Source organism: Notamacropus eugenii, chromosome X (genome assembly GCF_028372415.1).
Source record: "Notamacropus eugenii isolate mMacEug1 chromosome X, mMacEug1.pri_v2, whole genome shotgun sequence".
NCBI lineage: Eukaryota > Metazoa > Chordata > Mammalia > Diprotodontia > Macropodidae > Notamacropus > Notamacropus eugenii.
This window is the reverse complement of record NC_092879.1, coordinates 4,439,587-4,445,733: the sequence shown is the minus strand read 5'-3', so window position 1 is coordinate 4,445,733 and position 6,147 is coordinate 4,439,587.

Below are 6,147 nucleotides of genomic sequence, written 5' to 3'. Positions count from 1 at the left end.
TGCCCAGTGTTATACAACTAGCAAGTGTCTGAGGTCAGTTTGGAACTCAGGACAATGAGGCTTCCTGATTTCAGGCCCAGTGCTATATCCACTATGGCACCACTCAGGTGCCCTAAATTTCAAATATACCGATTTTCTAAAAAGGATTTTTTTGTATCATTAAATCTAAAAAGGGACCTAAATTTCAATTAATAGAAAGGTAAAGCCACTACGGATACTGTCTGTGTACAAATTTATGCTCTCTCACTGCAATCAAGTCCTCAGGTCTTCCTTTTTTCCTTCTATAATTCCCTATCATCTCACTAGATCATTAGGTGTAAATAAGCTCCTCCTTTGGGTCAGGCTCTGTGTTAGGGATACAGGGAAATAATTACTGTTCTCAAGGAGCTTACATTCTTTTTGTGGGGAAGCAACATATTTACAGATGAGGAAAATACAAATTATATATACAAGGTACTTGAAAAAAGTAAAGGGCTTCATGGTATCTCTATAGTGGGGTCTGGGGCCCACCCTGCTGGGAGACCCCAAAGAGTGAGATGGGACACATTAACCCCCTTTTCGCTCTTGTGCAGGGTAGCTTCGTTGCCAATAGAATCACACTCCCTTCAACACACTTTTCCCTCTGTCCCCTCTCTCAGACAGCCTCTAGTGGGTGCACCAAGCTGCTGCTCCTCAGGCCTGTTTTGTAACCTAAAGTCACTTAATTTTAATGCCAAATAGATAGTCGATATTTGTGATAGAAGTAATAGGAGCCAGGCAATGAAGCTTCTTTTAATAAATTTAATTTTTAAAAGCTATTTTATTTGTTTTCAGTGTTCTACCATCACTTCCGTATATCTTAGATTTTTTCCCCTCCCAGTCCCTGCTTCTTTCCTTCCAGCCCACTCTCTCCGTGAAATAGCATAAAATTGTATACAGGCTCAACGCATAAATTCCTGTGAAATACATTTCCACCTTAGTCATGTTGCATAGAATAATGAAATTCAGCGGGAGAAATCATAAAACAAAATAAAACATAATACAAAAGAAAACTGCTCTGCTTCATTCTGAGATCAAATTCCATAGTTCTTTCTCTGGGTGTGGGAGGCATTTTGCCAGGAGTCCATTGGGGAATTTTTAAGTCCTTACATTGCAATGAAGGACTAATGCTACCAGAAAAATCCCTCACACACTGTGGTTGTTTGTGTACAAATTTCTCCTGGTTCTGCTCCTTTCATCCAGCATCAGTTCATAGAAGTTTTTCCAGGCCTCTCTGAAGTCTTCCTGCTAATCATTTCCTATAATAAAATAGTATTCCATTACATTCATATACCAGAATTTTTTCAGGCATTCTCCAATTGTTGGCCATTCCTTGATTTCCAGCTTTTGGTTACCACGATGAGAGCTGCTGTAAATATTTTTGCACATTTATAATCTTTTGGAATACAGTCCCAGAAGTGGTATTGCTGGGTCAAAGGCTATCCATATTTTTGTAAACTTTTGGACATTGTTCCAATTTGCTCTCCAGGACAGTTGGATCAGCTCACAACTCCATCAACAATGATTTACTGTTCCAACTCTCCACCTCTTCTCCAACATTTATCATCTTCCTGTTTTGTCATGTTAGCCAATATGATACGTGAGGTACCTCAGAATTATTTTGATTCGCATGTCTCTAATTAATAGTGATTTGGAGCTTTTTTCGTGTGACTACAGATAGTTTTAACTTCTTCCTCTGAAAACTGCTTTTTCATATCCTTTGACCATTTATCAATTGGGGAATGACTTGTGTTTTTGTACATTTGACTCAGCTCTCTATATTTTAGAAATGAAGCCTTTATCACAGACACTAGTTGCAAAAATTCTTTCCCAGTTTTCTGATTCCCTCCTTTTCTTGGCTGCATTGGGTTTGTTTGCGCAAAAATTTTCAATTTAATGTGATCAAAATTATCCATTTTGCACTTCATAATGTTTTCCATCTCTTCTTTAATCAAAAATTTCTTCCTTCTCCGTGAATCTGAGGAATACACTCTTCCTTGTTCCTCTAATTTATTTATAGTATCAATCTTTATACCTCGATCGTGTATCCTTTCAAATTTATTCTTGTGTACAGTATCAGGCATTGGTCTATGCTCGATTTCTGCCATGCTGTTATCCAGTTTTCCAAGCAATTTTTGTCAAACAGTGAGTTCTTATCCAAGAAGCTGGAGTCCTTGAGTTTATAAAACAGTAGATTGCTATATTCATTGACTGCTGTGTCTTGAGTACCAAAACTATTCCTCTAGTCTACCCCTCTGTTTCTTAGCCAGTACTAAGGGGTTCTGATTATTGCCGATTTATAATACAATTTGAGATCTAGTAGGGCTAGGCCACCTTCCTTAGCATTCCTTTCCATTAGTTCCCTTGATAGTCCGGACCTTCTGTTCTTCCACATTAATTTTGATATTATTTTTTCAAGCTCTAGAAAATAATTACGTGATAGTTTGCTTGATATGGCACTGAATAAGTAAATTAACTCATGTATGATTGTCATTTTTATTGTATTGGGTGGGCCTAGCCATGAGTAACTGATGTTTTTCCACTTACTTGGATCTGACCTTATTTGTGGGAAAAGTATTTTTTAAATTGTGTTCATATATTCCCTGGGTTTGCTTTGGCATGTAGACTTGCAGATATTTTACAGTGTTTACTTTAGCTTTAAATGGGATTTCTCTTTCTGTATCTTGCTGTTGGGCTTTCTCAGTAATATAGAGAAATGCAGATGATTTCTGTGGGTTTATTATGTAACCAGCAACTTTGCCAAAGTTGTTTATTATTTCAAGTAGTTTTTTCCTTGATTCTCTTGGATTCTCTATGTACATCATCATATCATCTGCAAAGAGTGATGACTTAGTTTCTTCTTTGCCTATTCTAATTCTTTCAATTTCTTTTTCTTCTTTGATTGCTACAGCTAACATTTCTAGTACCATACTGAATAATAGGGGTACAATATTGTATAATAGTGGTGGATCTTGTGGATCAAGGAAGTAAAGTGGTCAAACTTGTGCTCTGGGATTTCTATACTTTCCCATGTGGCTATATACAGCTTTCCTTTCACTGTCTCAACTCTGCCTCCTTCCTGCAAAAAATACTCGACTACCTATGATATTGACAATATGATGCCCATTTAGCATGAGCTTCCTGGTCTTCATCATTTCTTTCCCTTCCTTCTGAAAGGGTGAGGTGGTCTTTCTCTTGAAGAGTTCCACTTCACCTCATCTTCCTTCCTCTCTTCTAACTCATCCTACCTCCATTCCTCTAAGACCTTGTCCCATCATTTCTCACCCTTACTTTTAAAAGTTCAGACTCACAGTGAATAATCTCAGAAAATAAGTGAACTTTGTGTCACTGCTCAGGAAGAATGAAAGGTAATTAGACTGAAAAAAAGATTGTTTCTAGATTTAAAAATCATGCTAGCTGTGCATATTTAGGATGTCTTCCAGAAATACATATAGATCTGCCTAGGGGGGTCATCTATAAAAAAAAAAATCACTGTACTCATGAAAAATTTTTTAATAATTTCTTATGCTACACACACATTGAAGGCTTTTTTTATTCAGAAAGTTTATTTTATGATATTACTCAGTCTATAAACTTATGAACCTATAATCTGGAATTACGTTTTGGTTTCATTAAGCTTCTACACACCCATCTTAATTAGCCACATTGCTGTTAAGTAAAGAAGAAAATTGCCCTTTAAGAAATGTAGTAGTTAGCGTGTGACATGGTTAAGAAGTGGTTAAAATTTGCTATTGTTGCCCTATTCTATTCAACGGAGTTCCTCTTCGTATAGGTTACTAAATGTATTATGAATTGGAAGGATGTCTGTATAATTAAAGTCATTTACTTTCATAGAAAGTATACACTCAAGTATTATACATTCAGCAAGTAATAGAAAAAACTGTAAAGGGTATCAAGAGACTAAAAGATGAACTTGCGACAAGAAAGAGACCAAAGTACGAGGTAAAAAAAAAAAGTTAACAGCCATATATTTTTTCCTGTACGGCTTTACCTAGCTCTTCCAAATTGACAAAACTGTTACTTCACAAGCAGATCATGCACTCCCTATATTGCCAAGAAAACAGAGGCTCAGAAAGGGATGGCTTGGGTGCCTGTACTAATCAGTTCTTAAACCAGTATGCAGAAAGCCATGTGTGTACACAGATATAAATGTATCTATCTATCTTTTTATCTATCTATCTATCTATCTATCTATCTATCTATCTATCTATGTCTCTGTGTGTGTACGCAGATATAAATATGTATGTACATATATATATGTGTGTATGTAGATATATATATATATGTATATATATATATATATATATATATATATATATATATATATATATATATACACTCACACAAGTATATTTATCTAACCACACAAGCACTCACATGCATGCACACACATGCACACACATATATCCTTACGTGGAGCAGGCTTAAAATCACACTCCTATTTTGTTCAAGGATTCCCATTTACTCAATAGGAGTTCCATAACACAGAAAACACTTCCACAGGACTGACAGGAATTTTAAATTCCATTAAATTCCTTAACTTCATTATAAATATAGACAAAACTTGGGATGTTATAATGTGCTTTCATTTACATTTCATTAGAATATTACAACACATGATCAGCAGGGCTGACAGAAAGGCCTAATAGCTTCCTAATCCATTCACTCATTTGCCCCTTCCTTTTTTTTTTTGATAGTACATGTAGTTTATAAGAGCCATTGCTTTTCTACAAACACAGCTGATTCAACTCTTTACCAAATTACACAGCATAAGAAATTTAGAAAGACAAAATCCTCAATAATATCAAATGTTTAAAACTTGAAGAAAACCCGTTATCAGTTTAGGTAAATGCACTTCCAAATATCGTGAACAGAAAATAATTTATCTCACTAGAAATGCGTTCAAGCTACATCTTTAAACCACCTAATATACTTTCATGATATTGAAGACTGTCAAATGAAAATTGCTTTTACAGTAAATATCATTAGTATTACTATGATTACATAACTATAATTAAATATATCTCATTAAATGTTTAACTGTTTCAAATTATGTCATTTTTCACACCCTTTTAAAAGCTCAGTTCACATGTAACAAAATTCAGATGAAAAATTGCTTTCTCTAACACCTTTTCTGTTTTACAATAGAAATGTTTGATCTCCAAGTTTTACAATATGAGAATTTTAGAAACAGTACAACTGATAAATACAATAAAGCAAAAACAATAAACTTCAGATGACATCAGTTACATTTCCAAATGATCATATATAGAAATTATTGATCTTATTGTTTTTGGCAGTTTAAAAGCACCTTAAAGTTATCAAGTAGGGAAGACTTCATTAAATGAGGGAATAATAATGCACTGTTTGCCATAAGCCACTCATTGTGTTAATCACTTTGAAATCATTTTATCACTTTGATCCCACAACAACAACCATTACTATTTTTCCCTTTACAAATCATGAAATAGTGCAAATGTAGATAAAAGAATTTCCCATTAGTTACATAAGTGATACATTTCTGGAACTGGAACAGAGAAGGGTGGGCTTACCAAAAGCAGAGGCTGGTGTGCTTCTGTGCCTTGTAGAGCTACACCACGCTCTGCCAGTAGCATCTGGATTCTCTCAAGCAGCAGCTGGGAGCTGGGGCGGTGTGGCACAGGGCACTGCATAGGGGCTGGGATGATTGGTGCCAGGGCCTTCCCAATAGTGGCAATTGTTGGTGGCAGGGCTTAATGAATGCTGCCCTTGGGGCTTGACCAGTCCCCTTTTCCTCCTCCTCATATACACACATGCTGCTGGGGCTGGAGCTGTTGCAGCTGCTGGGGCAGTATCCGCACTACATACTGCACTTGAGTGATATTCCCAGGCTTTGACTGCAGGGGTGGTCTGCAAGGTTCTCAGAGGCACAAGGTCATTGGGACCACTGTCAGTGCTGCCCTGCTCAACCTCCCACTGTGGCTGCTGTCAACCCCACCCCTTCCACCAGGTGGGGAAGGATGATTCAGTTTTCCTCTATAATTTTCTGGCATTCTCTTCTTAGTCTGATCTGTGATGAGAGCGGTTAACAAGAAAACGTGAGTGGTAAACAATTCCCACAACGAGATA